This window comes from Sus scrofa, chromosome 7 (assembly GCF_054392235.1).
Source record: "Sus scrofa isolate SSC_HxYL_T2T_F1_AM1 chromosome 7, Sscrofa_HxYL_maternal_Yorkshire_Landrace_v2.0, whole genome shotgun sequence".
Lineage (NCBI taxonomy): Eukaryota > Metazoa > Chordata > Mammalia > Artiodactyla > Suidae > Sus > Sus scrofa.
The window spans coordinates 89,172,855-89,187,986 of record NC_139389.1 but is presented as its reverse complement, the minus strand read 5'-3'; the positions used below and the strand labels follow the sequence as shown (position 1 = coordinate 89,187,986).

Sequence of the window (15,132 nt, the reverse complement as noted above, 5' to 3'; positions counted from 1 at the left end):
GGCTTTCATAAATTTGGGCTATTGAATTGATCAATAGTTCCTGAAATTGACCTCATTGAGTTCAGTCTCTTTCACTAAACTGAAAACTTTGTTTTAATCCAATTTCCTCTTTTTATTTTCCTTTATGCACAATTTTCACTTTCCTGAGTTCCCCAGACTCTTAACTATGTTCCTGCTTTCCTCACATAATCAGTCTCTAATCAGAGTAAATACATTTTATTCACCCTTTCAGCAAATATATATTTGGGATTTTAAGTTTTTGACACACTAGATTGAAGAAGACAGATGTGGTCCATAACTTTATGGGGCTTGCAACCAAGATGGGAAGGAGAAAAAAACAAAAATCGTATTTGTGGTAAATATTACTAAAACATATGGTGTTCTTTGAGAGCAGAGCAAGTAAACTTATAAGATAGTTTAATATCATTAGGAAAATGAGAATATTATATTCACTATAATTATTTACTGAAATATGTTTTACAATATGAAAGTTTGATGTTCCATGTTAGTCAATAATATTTTATTTTATTATTCATTCACTTAGTATGTCTCACATGTTGAGTGCTGGTGTTGAGGTCAAATAAAGAGAAGTAGACAACATTTACTGATGGGCAAGCGAAACAAAGGGAAGTAAACATAATAGTTACTGTTTCATTTTCTGTTTAATCTTCAGTGGCTGAACATTATATATGTATATATTTTTGTAATCTAATTCCAAAACAGTTATTCTTTTTTCCAGAGAATGATATGGCTCTAAATAAGAGTAAATAATTACAAGATGTGATGTCTCTATATAAAGATTTGCACAAAAGTGATTTGCACTGTTATGCATTTCATACCTTTGAGCCTTTTAGATCATGTTCTAAGTACTCTAAGGCAGTGTTTCTCAAATTACCTTTATTGAAGCATAATTTTTTCTTTAATTTATTGTGTTTTATGAACTATTCCTTTGGTTAAAAAAAATTGGACACATGAGTGTCAGCATAATGTCATATTGCTAGAGAAGTTTCTAAATACTTACAAACTCTGTACCTAACATGCTGCATATTGGTAAAGACAGATCATGGACCTTCACATCTCTGTGGGATTGGTTCTGAGGGTTTGGGGTCAGAGCATATTCATTTTAAGTGCAAAATCAAAAGTTTTGGGGTTGAATTCCTCTTTCTCATATTGACCATCTTGTCTATCATGACTAATATGAGGGCATCAACACTGGGAAGAATCAGAGGATATTAACTGGAGAGACAAGTTAGTGGTAAGAACAGCTAGTGACACATAAGTGTCACTAATTTTTATGTGTGAACACATTTATAAGCCATAAGCATATTATGTCAGTTTCAATGCTAAAATGTAAAGAGGGCTTCACTACAACCTCTCTTCTGCTAATTTATTAATGTAATTATCATAATTTACATTTTTCCTATTGTCTCCTTCAAGTAGCAATGCTAACAAAGCCCATGGATGGAGCAAATCATTCTGTGGTGTCAGAGTTTGTGTTCCTGGGACTCACCAACTCCTGGGAAATACAACTTCTCCTCTTTGTGTTCACCTCCATGTTTTACATCGCAAGCATGATGGGAAACTCCCTCATTATGCTCACTGTGACTTCTGACCCTCACTTACACTCCCCCATGTACTTTCTGTTAGCCAACCTCTACTTCATTGACCTAGGAGTTTCTTCTGTCACTTCTCCCAAGATGATTTATGACCTTTTTAGGAAACGTAAAGTCACCTCCTTCGGTGCCTGCATTGCTGAAATCTTCTTCATCCACATCATTGGTGGTGTGGAGATGGTGCTACTTACAGCCATGGCCTTTGACAGATATGTTGCCATTTGTAAACCTCTCCATTATCTGACCATCATGAGCCCAAGATTATGTATCTCCTTTTTAGTGGCTGCCTGGGTGACTAGCCTTATCCACTCCATGGTTCAGCTGGCTTTTGTGGTAAACTTACCCTTCTGTGGGCCTAATGTGTTGGACAGCTTTTACTGTGACCTTCCTCGGTTCATCAAACTTGCTTGTATAGACACAGATCAACTAGAGTCCATGGTCACAGCCAACAGTGGACTCAGCTCTATTGCCTCCTTCATCATTCTGATCATTTCCTATATTGTCATCATTCTCACTGTTCAGAAACACTCTTCAGCAGGTTCATCTAAGGTTCTGTCCACACTGTCAGCTCACATTGCTGTGGTAGTCTTGGCCTTTGGTCCTTTGATATTTGTCTAAACATGGCCATCCCCCTCCATCCCCCTGGATAAGTTTCTGGCCGTCTTTGATTCAGTTTTCAATCCTTTCTTAAATCCTGTCATTTACACATTCAGGAATCAAGAAATGAAAACAGCAATGAGCAGACAGCTAGTACATGAGTTACAGGAAGATCTCTTAAAAGTGATTCCTATATTATGAAGTGCTCTTGTTGATTACTGATGTTCATTATTAAAGGTGAACTCAGGGAAAATCTTTTCTTCAGCCTGCTTTGATTTTATTATACACAGTGATATAGATTTGATTTAGTCTTTCACTTAGGGTGGGATGGGGGCATTAACTTCTGAAAAGAGAAAAAGAGTTACATATGAAGTATCTCTAATCAAGGGTTATAGTAATCTTGAGCTTCAATTCCTAAGGAATAATATTTTATGAAGTAATTATTACAAATACAAACATAGAATACTTCTTTAGGGCTTTCAGAACAGGGAGAACATCTCTCTCTTCACAGAAGTCTGTTTCACAGTCAGGAAGGTTTGCTTAGTGAAGTTTAAACTGAATGTTCCTGTTGTAGCTGCAGCCTGCCACATTCCATCCTCCTTTGTGACTCTTCCAGGACTGTACAAGGAGGGCAGAATCTTTGAGACCATGCATGTCAGACCCCAGTGGGCATACACATCTTGGTAGAAGCCACAGGAGCTGTTCTTGAATTTAAATACTGAGAAACACCAGAGTTTTTCTCTATAATTAGAATTATACTTCTCAAGCCAATTAAAATTTCATTCCTTTTCTTTCTAATTCTTTCTCTTCATTTTTCTTCCATCATTTATGGTTTCTGGGCTAGAAAAATGTTTCCCTCTTTCCTTCTCCTCTCTCATGCTATCTTCCATCTCTTCCCTCTGGTCCTATTATTCCTCCTCCTTTTGATCACAAGAGTTGAGCAATAGTCTGTGAGTGAGAGGAGAATAATTGCATGCCAAAGGTAGGGTCACTTACAGAAGTGGGTTTCATATTTTTGACTAAAACCCACACTATGGAGTACTGTATTTATTGCAGTGTGTACCACAGCCCAGCTTCATAAGAAACTGGAAAAAAATTTACATAACATTATCTATTTTGGAAAAAAAAATCTTTTATTTCTTCTTCAGGTACAAACTTTGGTTTACAAGTGACTTTGTCAGCTATAGAATCTATGCTAAGAAAATTACACAGAAGATGGATAATAACATTTATTGCCTCTAATTAAGAGAAGAATAAATAGCCTAAGATAAATGTATGCCACATATATAATGAAAGCAAATAGAATTTGCTTCTTGAAAACCATACCATCTCTATCCATTCAATTTTGTCTTTTATTATCCTAATTTACACCAGGATAACACTTTATCTAGAGAAAAATGTTCCATTTATCCCCCTTGATAAACAAAACCACATTCTATTACTTGCATAGTCAGAAGTATTTTTGGTGATATTACTTCTAATACAGTCTCAGTTATCCATATTAATTATGATTTTAAACCAATATACTAGTCTCTATTTCACTGAGGATTCCTGAAGGTGAATAATTCAGGATTGTCTGTCATATACAATCATTTCAGTAAACCACTAAGCTCATAAATTCAAAATATAACCCTCAACAATCACACATATCCTACTCACACTTTCTTATAGGCAGTAAATATTATTCTTAAAGTAGCAAAAATGAATGTGCTCACTAACTTGATTAAAAAATGTAGATACTCTATAAAGATATTCACAAAGTCATACACACACACACACACCCTTGACAATGTTTGTTTCAATGTTCAATCTTATTTAAAAATCACTCAAGGAATATCCATTAATTTGACACTAAACTAAGGTCTCAAAATCTCTAAGGATATTAAAAGCTAAATATAAGTAAATACATTACAGAATGCTTCAAAGTATAATTCAAACTTGTTGATCACATAGTTTCATTTTTTTCTAATTTTAAATGTTGTCTGTACAGTAAGGTCAGGGGTAATATTTATAAAAATATTATCAAATCAGTCTGAATTATCCAAGAATATACTTTGATTATGTGAATTTTATCATGTAAAAATGCTTTTAGCTAGTAATTTCTATGAGAATTTTTTTCTAGTAAAATCTACCTCCTTTAAAATAGTAAAAGTCAGTTTAAAAATTTTTGGAATATGAGTTTTATTAGATTGATGGCAGCATCTATTAATCTTTACAAACTGATTCTTATAGAACCTATTTATTTTTAAATGCTTTGTATAAGTTATCACTATTTCCTTGATGTTGTTTCATGAACAAACATGAAAATATTTCATGTTTGCCCAGTAAGAATAATGTGTTTCAAATACAGAAACATGGCCAGACATAAAGCTTTTAGAATCAATTTTACCCCCTCACCAACAGATCAAAACTAGAATCAGATTCACCAAGACAGCAAAAGTAGAGATACATACAGACATTGGATCTTAAAGAACTTTCTACTTTCAATAGAAATGAGACATATTCTTATACAAATAAATTTAAAAAAACTAGCAAATCAAATTCTCCATCATTTCTCATTGATAGACAGTAGGTCCTGCACTAGTTTTCTAGAGCTGATATAACAAAGTATGATGTACAAACTGGATTTTTTCACACACAGAAATCCCTGTCACACATTCCGGAGCCCAGAAGTTCAAAATCAAGGTGTTCAAAAACAACCCTTCTGAGGAATGTGAAGGTAGGATCACTTCCACTTCTCTTCCCTTGGTTTATACATGACTGTCTTCTCCTATATCTCTTCACATCATCTTCCCTCTATGTGTATTTGTCTCTGTGCCCCAATTTCCTCAATTTAAAAGCATACCAGTAGTTTGGAGGAGGGCTAATCCTAATTACCTTCTCTTAACTCATTATACCTGGGATGACCTTATTGCCAAATGAGGTCATGTTTTGAAGTATTTTGAAGTACTGGGGGTTGGACTTCAGCAAATGCATTTTGAGGGGATACAATTCATGCCATGACAGACACTCACTGCCCCAACAGAGATTACCGAAAGGCCATATTATGAAACTAAATTCACAATCTCTTTTGCCACCAGTGTGGAATAATTTATCAGCTCTGTGTAAACCAGGATCTGAACCAAACTTGTCCAAGGCCCAGAAACAAACAAATCAACAGACTAAAAAATTACCAAAGCAGAAAAACAAAACAGAGTTTGGAGTGGCAGTGAAGGTGAAGTTTCACTGCTGTTTAGGATTCAGCATGGAAACTGAGAAGAGACATGCCTGGGCTTAAATGTCCCATGAAGGGCACTGCTTAGGAAGCACAGTTTATTGGCTTCAGAAGGTGTCCACTCAGATATGTTGATGTGCCTTCAAAATCTTCATATTATAATTTTCAAGAAGTTAAAAATGTGATTCATAAAATCATATGTTCAGTATTTATTTAATTTAGTAATGAGAGAATAGCAAGATTGGAAGCTGCTTGCAATCAAGTTTTGGTGGAGTAAGTTTCTAAGATTAAATTAATTTGGCCTATAATTTTCTTTTTTGGTGATATCTTTGTCTGGTTTTGGAATTAGGGTGATGGTGGCATCATATGTCTTTGGGAGTGTTCTTTCATCTTCAACCTTTTGAAAAAGTTTAAGGAGGATAGATTGATCCAAAGCCTATAGGATGCAAGAAAAGCAGTTCTAAGAGGGAAGTTTATAGCAATTAATTAAGTAATATATAGTCGATTTACAGTATTACATAAGTTTTAGGTACAACATCAGAGTGATTCACAATTTTAAAGGTTCTTCATTTATAGTAAATATAAAATATTGACTATATTGTGTTTACACAATAAACTATCCTTGTAGTTTATTTTATACATTATATTTTGTACCTCTTAATGCCCTACCTCTATCTTGTCCTTCTCTCCTTACCTCTCACCACTGGTAACCATTTTTATAATTCTATATCTGTGAGGCTGTTTCTATTTTGTTTTATTCATTAGTTTGTTGTATTTTTGAGATTGCACATGTAAGCAATACCATGTAACTATTTGTCTTTGTCTGATTTATTTCAATACCCTCCAAGTCCATCCATGCTATGACAAATGGGAAATTTTTATTGCTTTTTATTGCTGAGTAGAATTCCATTTTTGTGTGTATATAAATACAGGTAGAGATAGAGATATTGACTTAGATATGGATATACACCACATTATCTTTACTCATTCCTCTCTTGATAGACACTTAGGTGACTTCGATATCTTGGCTACTACAAATAATCCTTCTGTGAGCATCAAGGTATATGTATATTTTCAAATATTTCTTTTTACTTTATTTGAATAAATACTTAGGTGTCAAATTGCAGGATCATTTGATTTTTTTATTTTTTAAAATAAATCTCCATAGTATTTTTCACAGTGGCTGTACCAATTTATATTTTTTCCACAGTGTACACAGTTTCCCTTATCTCCAAATTCCTGCCAACATTTCTTATTTGTAGACTTTTCCTCTTTTTTTTTTTTTGTCTTTTTAGGGCCACACCCATGGCATATGGAGGTTCCCAGGCTAAGGGTCTAATTGGAGCTGTTGCTGCCAGCCTATGCCAGAGCCACAACAGTGCCAGATCTGAGCCATGTCTGTGACACACACCACAGCTCACAGCAATGCCGGATCCTTAACCCACTGAGTGAAGCCAAGGATCAAACCTGCAACCTCATGGTTCCTAGTCAGATTCATTAACCACTGCACCATGACAGGAACTCCTGTTATTTGTAGACTTTTTGATGATAGTCATTCTGACAATATAAGGTGATATCTCATAGTAGTTTTAATTTGCATTTCTCTTATGACTGATGATGTTGAGCATATTTTCATGTGCCTGTTGGTCTTCTGAATGTCTTCTTTGAAAAAGTGTTTAAACAGGTCTTCTACCCATTTTTTAAAAAGGTTGTTTTTATTGATATTGAATTGTATGAACTATTTATATATTATGGATATTAACCTCTTATTGGTCATATCATTTGCAAATATTTTCTCCAATCAGTAGGTTATCTTTTCATTTTGTTGAAATTTTCCTTTGCTGGGAAAAAACTTTTAAGTTTAATCAGTAGATCTTTTTGTTTATTTTTTCTTGTGTTTCCTTTGCTTTAGAAGTCAGATGCAAAACAATATTGCTATGATTTATAGAAAGCTGTGTTTATTACATTTTTTCTCTTTATCATTTAGCACCACTCCTTTCTGGCCTATAATGTTTCTGCTGATAAATTAGCTGGTGTTCTTACAGGGTTTCCCTTCTATATGATCAGTTATTTCTCTCTTTCTGCCTATAAGATTCTCTCTTTATCTTTAACTTTTGCCACTTTAATTATAATATATCTTGGTGGGGGTTCTTGGAGTTGATCTTTTTTTGGGACTCTCTGTGCTTCCTTTACCTAGTTGTCTGTTTCCTTTCCCAGGGTAGGGAATTTTCAGCTATTATTTCTTCAAAGTTTTTGTCTTCTCTCTCTTCTCCTTCTTGGACCCCTATATGTTGAATGTTACTATATTTGATGTTGTCTCAGAGTTGTCTTAAACTAGCATTGTTCTTCAAAAATTCTTTTTTTTATCCATTCTGACTGGGTGACTCACCACTCCATCTTACAGATTACTTATCTGTTCTGTATAATTCAATCCTCTGTTGATTCCCTCTATTACATTTTATTTCAGTTATTGAATTCTTCAGCTTTGATTACTCTTAGTAGTTTGAGGTTGATATGGAATCAGAATAGGACTCATTGAACATTATGGTTGAGTCTGTTTTGAAAGCTGTTGGATTTTTGTTGGAACAGCAAAAAAAAAAAAAAAAAAAAAAAAAAAAAAGAGAGAGTTAAAGGAGAGTTTCCTGATGAGGTTTCACAGTAGGTCTAGTGAGAACTGATAAAAATAGGGGCAGTGAAAGAGAAAGGGTTAGATACATGGCAGATACATTAAATTGAAAAAGAAATTGACATATTTCACCCATTTAAAAATTACCCCAAACTATATGATTGGCAATGTTCAATATTTTTAAATGAGCATTTGTTATTTTTATCACAGTTTTGTCAGTAAATCATTACAAATAAAATTAAATTTACTCATCCTATAGGATTCCTCTTGCCCTCCCCAGAGAAAATTATTACTATGAAATTCTTGTATAGCCTTCTTATTCAAATTTTTATGTTTCTAATATGCATATTTTTATATTTATTAAAAAAAACATATTAATGGACTCAGAGAGTTCAAATCTATGTTGTACAAAGGTCAACTCTACATTTTATTCAAGTGTTCAGCCAATATTTATTCATGATTCTAAATTTTTGATTCACTGGATTAAAGAAGATGGATGTAGCCCTAAATTTTATGAGGCTTGATGCCTAGTTGGAAAGGAGAAACTAAACAAATAATAAATGATATTTGTGGCAAGTACTGCTAACAAATAGATTCCTTGAGAGCAAATCAGTTGAACTTACACAAGAAGATAGTTTAATTTTTACCACTAAGAAAATGTGAATATTATATTCATCCTAATTATACATTGAAATATATTTTCTGACATGGAAGTTTGATGATCCCTGTTGATCAATAATATTTATTTTCTTTTTCCTTTTTTTAATTCTAATTTTAATTCTTTGTCTTTAGGGCCATACTTGTGGCATACAGAATATCTTGGGCTAGGGGTTAAATTGGAACCTCAGCTGTTGGCCTATGCCACAAACACAGCAATGCCAGATCTGAGCCGTGTCTGGGACCTACACCACAGCTCGTGGCAATGCCAGATCCTTCACCCACTGAGCAAGGTCAGGGATTGAACCAGCATCCTCATGGAACTAGTCGGTTTGATTTCAGCTGAGCCACAGTGGGAACTCCAATAGCATTTATTTTCTTATTTATATATTCATTATACCTCACATGTTGTGTGTTGTTTGTTAGAGGAAGTGAAATAAATAGAAATGAACATAACATTTACTGAATACTTACTATAACCTATGATTAAGACGGATCAATTATTTTACTTATTACAGTTTCATATATAAATGTACTGAAGCTCAAAGAGTTTAAGTAAATTGCCCAAGATCAAGTTGTTGGTTGTTAGTATTCTAAATCTAAAACCCATATTCCTTTTGCTAAAGTGAAGTATCGCTAAATAAGAGTAACTAATTACAGGATAATGTGATAATTTCTTATATAGAGAATTGTACAAAATGGTTTCCACACTACAGTAAGCATTTCATAATTCTAAGCTTTTCATACTGCATGCTAAGTATGCAAAGGCAGTGTTTCCTCAAATTAACTGGGTCGAAGCATAAGATGTTTTTCTTTCATTCTACTCTTTCATGGACTATGAATTGGACTTTGGTAAAATACAAAATCAGAAACCTCAGTGTCACTGCAATATCAAATTGTTGGAGAAGTTTCTTACACTTCACAAAGTCTGTACCAAGTATGATGCAAACTATTAACCATCTGTGATTGGTTCATGGGCCTGTACCTCTTAGTGTGGACCACTTTTTCTCTGCTTCAAGGATTACAAATATGAATGAGTCATAATTTCTGAGTTAGAAATTGGTTCACAATAGCACAAAGGATAGGAAAATAAATGCTAGTAATAATAAATCAAGGCTTTGTAGATGTGGTAAGCACCTAAGTAATATTGCCGGTGAGGAGTTCCTGTCATGGCTCAGCAGAAACGAATCCAACTAGCATTCATAGGGACACAGGGTCCATCCCTGGCCTCACTCAGTGGGTTAAGGATGGGGCATTGCTACGAGTTGTGGTATAGGTCACAGACATGGCTCAGATCCTGTGTTGCTGTGACTATGGTTTAGGCCGCCAGCTACAGCTCCAATTCAGCCCCTAGCCTGGGAATGTCCATATGCCGCAGGTGCAGCCCTTCAAAAAAAAAAAAGAAAGAAATATTGAAGGTGAGGGTGAGTATATTCCCACAGGTGGGGCCAGATGAAGGTTTATAGTCTTGGAAGAGATCACAGTAGTGATTAGTCCCAGGCATCTTGGGCCAGATCATATTAGAAATCAAAGGTTTAGGGTTGAATTCTTATTCTTTCTATTGAACATCTTGTATCTCATTTGTATTATTATGACATCCAACCTGAAAGGAATCAGAGGGTCTTAAATGCAGAGACAACGTGGTGATAGAGAATAGCTCCATATGACTGCCACTAATTTTTCTGTGTGATCACATTGCAAAGACTGTGAGGTCACTTTTCATGCTAAAGTAGAAATAAGCATTCATAATAGACTTCTATTCTAATTTATTAACATAATTATTATATTTTAAATTTTCTCCTCTCATCTTCCTTCAGGTAGCAATTGCCTACAAAACCAATGTATGAAGCAAATGAGTCTGTGGTGTCAGAGTTTGTGTTCCTGGGACTCACTAATTCATGGGAGATCCAGCTTCTTTGTATTCTCCTCCACATTTTACATGGCAAGCATGATGGGAAACTCCCTTATTTTGCTCATGGGGACTTCTGACCCTCACATTACACTCCCCCATGTATTTTCTGTTGGCCAACCTCTCATTCACAGACCTGGGAGTTTCTTCTGTCTTTACTCCTGGGATGATTTATGACTTTTTCAGGAAGGAGAAAGACATCTCCTTTAATAGCTGCATCAGTCAAATCTTCTTCATCCATGTTTTGAGTGGTGTGGAAATGGTGCTGCTCATAGCCATGGCCTTTGACAGATATGTTACCATATGTAAGCCTCTCCATTATCCAACCATCATGAGCCCAAAAATATGCATCTTCTTTTTAGTGGCTGCCTGGATAATTGGCCTTACCCACTCCACAGTTCAACTGGCTTTTGTGGTAAACTTACCCTTCTGTGGTCCTAATGTGTTGGATAGCTTTTAATGTGACCTTCCTCAGCTCATCAAACTTGACTGCATAGACACAGATCAACTAGAGTTCATGGCCTATGCCAACTGTGGATTCCTCTATTGGCTCCTTCTTCATCCTGATCATTTCCTGCATTGTCATCATTCTAACTGTTCAGAAACACTCTTCAGCAGGTTCAACCAAGGCTCTCTCCACACTTTCAGCTCACATCACTGTGGTAGTCTTGTTCTTTGGTCCTTTGATATTTTTCTATATGTGGCCTTTTCCCTCCACACACCTGGATAAGTTTTTGGCCATCTTTGATGCCCTTCTCACTCCTTTCTTGGATCCTGTCATTTATACATTCAGGAAACAAGAAATGAAGGTGGCAATGAGGAGAGTATGCTGACGCCTAATCAGTTACAGAATGTCTCTCTCTTTTTTTTTTTTCTTTTTTTTGCTTTTTAGGGCCATACCCATGGCATACGGAGGTTCTCAGCCTAGGGGTCTATTCTGAGTTACAGCTGCCAGCCTACACCACAGCCACAGCAACACCAGATCTGAGCTGCGTCTGTGACCTACACCACAGCTCAAGGCAATGCTGGATCCTTAACCCACTGAGTGAGGCCAGGGTTCGAACATGCAACCTCATTTGTTTCTGCTGCACCACAAAAGGAACTCCCCAGAACGTCTCTTTAAGTGATGACTGTATTGTAATTGTCCTTGTTGATTATCAGTGTTAATTACTGATGATCAACCTTTCAAAAAAGCTCTTGTTTGTACTACCTTGACTTAATTATACACTGACATGGACTCCATTTTTCCTTTCACATAGGAGGCAGAGACATTCACTTTTGAAAGAGAGATTTACATAGAAAGTATTTGCAAACCCAGAGATTATAATAATCTTGAGCCTAAATTCCTAAGTGATAATATTTATAAAAAGTTGTTTTTAATAAATAACTATAAGGGAATATTTCTTTGAAGCTTTCAGAACAGGAAAAATCTTTCCCAATCTACCCTAATGCAAGAGGAATCCAACTTAATTTGACTACATCTGCATGCTTTATATTTCAAATATCATCGTATTCAGAAAGACAGAGGCTTAGGATTTCAGCATGTCTGTTTGGTTTGGACACATATCAATCTATAATACTAATACAGGTAGTATAGTTATTTGGAAAGAAGGATGACTGTAGGATCAATATACCTACTGATAAATGTGAAAATATATTTAAAATAAACAGTACAAGACACTTCAGCTCTGTTAAAGGCAATTAACTCATTTACCCATTTACTTACTTAATCACTCCTCCAACCACCACTATTATAGCCACCCCATTGATGGGAGTGGTGCTGGAGGCCTGTGGGCATAGAAAAATAGAAAAGGCTCAGATGTTTCCCTGAAAAAATTTAGAATTTTATGCAGTTTATCAACCTTGGCATATATGGGGCTGGGTAATTCTTGGTTGTGGAACTATACGTTATCCTATGCAATATAGGATCTGTAGCAGCATTTCTGACCTCTACCCACTAGATGCCAGCAACAACTTTGTTCTCCCTACTATCCCCTCCCAGCACCCCCATGCTAAAAGTGTTTTCAGGCATTGCCAAATGTCCCTGTAGGGAAGTTCAAAGCATCCTCAGTGAGAATCCTGGTTTAGTGAGAAAGACTTAAAAGAACATCATTTCCATGCATTTGGTCAGTCCTACAATACAGGTGCATGTGTTGGAAATGTGTTTTGGATATATTCTGGCCTTGTGCTGATCATTACTAATATACTTCTGCAAACTAGTTCCTAGTTCAATCCCGAAAGGAGATCTTGTATTTCCCTATAACCCATGGTTGACTTCTGTGCTCTGCAGTGATTATTGTCATGCCATGTGATAAATCTTCAGCCATGTGAATATTTTAGCCAAATAGCCAATTAGACTCTATTGCTTTTTTTTTTTTTTTTTTTTTTTTTTTATCTTTCACTCTGGTGAATAACTGTCAGAGCTATGTAAAAGAAAAATCTCTTTTTAAAAAAGTACTTATTAAATATTAAACTGTTGAAAATGAACCAGTGTATAGATCAGGATGGGAAGAACTGGAATTTGTAACCAACTCAGCAAAACATATTTGGGTTGAGGAGGACATGTTTCTTTAAACAAAAATGTTTTATTACTTTTAAGTGAAGTTATTATTACTTTTACTTTAATAATTTTCCAAGCACAGAGCTGTAGTGATTAGGTCAAAAATGAAGACTGACAATAGTTAAAGTAAATGATATTCCATTAAATCTAACTGGGTTTGAGGCAGTTGCACTGATTTGCTCCTGTAGCAGATGATATGGGTCCCTTATTTTTATATTTCCTTTGCTTACATAATTACATTTATTGACCCTCTCATGCTGCTTTCTCTTAAATTCTAGATTGAAACATATTTTTGTTCAGCTTGGGAAACTGTTGATAAAAATGTTGTGGTTCTTTATGTATTTTTAATTCTAACATTCAAGTGATTATTTGAATATTGCTTCAAATGCTTCACCCTCCTCACTCAATCCTATAAAACTTTGAGTATGTACAGAAATTCTCTACCTACTGTCGCCAAGTGTAAGTGGGAAGAATTTGCAGTATCTCTTTGCTGAGGTTTCTGATACTTAGTAGGTTTCAGTGACAGCAGAGTTGTTCTACTATAGTGTTGACAATTATTAGCTCTTTACTTTCAGAGATGAATATTCTTCGGTGTTTAATTCACCCTAGCTGTACACCTATCTAGAGAGGCTAGGGAGAAGTAGCTTCTTCTGTGCCTAACTCCTTAGAGATACAGAGTAAATGTCTTAAAGAGGAGTACAACTGACACTTGACTGTAATAGTCCAAGGTTCATCCCTGGAGGTCTTCAGTTAACTACACACAGATTACTCCGATAGCTCTAGATGTCTTGGCAAGGTAAATGCATGTAAAACAAAAAGAGAATGATTCCCCTGTGTCTTTTGCCATTTATGGTAATATAAGTGGCTAATATATTCTTTACAATATATATCATATATCAAAAATTCCAACTAGGTTATGACAGCATATTCAGCCTTTATCACTATTTGTGTTATTGAGTTCAATAATGTTCTACTTATTGTATGAAGGATCATTCATTTATTTCCCTCAGATTCCATTATTAAAGCTTCAAATGCCTATTTATTCTAGAGTCCATTTTAAATTTGATGACTAAATATATATTTACTCTATTAGCACCCTTCATACTTTCATAGATTTGGGGTTTTTTGTTTCTTTGTATATGAAAACTTGGCATCGAGATGCACTATTTCAGTCTCCATATGTCAAGGTTGTTTACAGGGCTGGACATTTTACTCTGCATCATCTCAGAATATCAAAACTATAACCACTTCTCACTACCTCTATGTTTTATCACCCTGATCTAAGTCACCATCCCCTCTTGCTTGGGTGATTGCAATAGCTCCCAATAATCTCCCTAATTCCAACCTTGAAAGTTTAAGTGCATTCACAATGCAGCCACCAGAGTGATCCTTCAACATTGTAAGCCAATTTTATTGTTCTCCTGATCAAAATCCAATTGCTTATCCCACTCAGAATAATAGCCATAGTCCTTACAATGGCTTATAAGGCCCTCCCCGATGCCACCCCCATCTGCCTATTCAGGTTCAGCATCTCTAGCCTTCTTATAGTTCATTGAATATTCCATGAGTGCACACCTTATGGTTATTCTTGGTATATTCTCGCCTGGTATATTCTTTTCCTAAATAACACTCATGGTCTTCTGATTCATCTTCTTTAGCTTTCTGATCAGTCAACTTATCCACAAGGAATTTCCTTTTAAACCTACTTTATAATAACACACCCAATCCCCCTTTCTAGCTTAATTTTTCTTTACAGTGAAATTGTTATCTAATACCCTATGTAGTTTTGTTTATGTTTATTTTTAATTATCTTTTTTCTCAGCTATAGTGTAATTTTATGAGGATAGAAATTTTTGTGTGATTTATTTATTTATTGTCATTTTAAGGCCACACCAGTGGCATCTGATGGTTCCAAGGGTAGGAGTCAAATCCAAGCTATAGTCTCTAGCCACAGCC

General features: G+C 35.3%; 1 protein-coding gene and 1 pseudogene across 2 annotated transcripts in view; both read left to right on the top strand.

The window, feature by feature from the left end:
• The window catches only part of LOC100155519 (olfactory receptor 4F6-like), a 157,516-nt gene that overhangs the window by 91,925 nt on the left and 50,459 nt on the right, over window positions 1-15,132 (top strand). Inside the window, exon 5 of one of the 2 annotated variants that reach the window (XR_014809260.1) lies at window positions 4,852-4,929. The gene's annotated coding sequence lies outside the window, so the exon portion shown is untranslated. Of the gene's footprint in view, window positions 1-4,851; window positions 8,046-15,132 lie in introns of those variants that run through there. The other variant, XR_014809261.1, reaches the window with a different exon arrangement.
• LOC100515266 (olfactory receptor 4F3/4F16/4F29-like) lies at window positions 1,443-2,391 on the top strand (annotated as a pseudogene).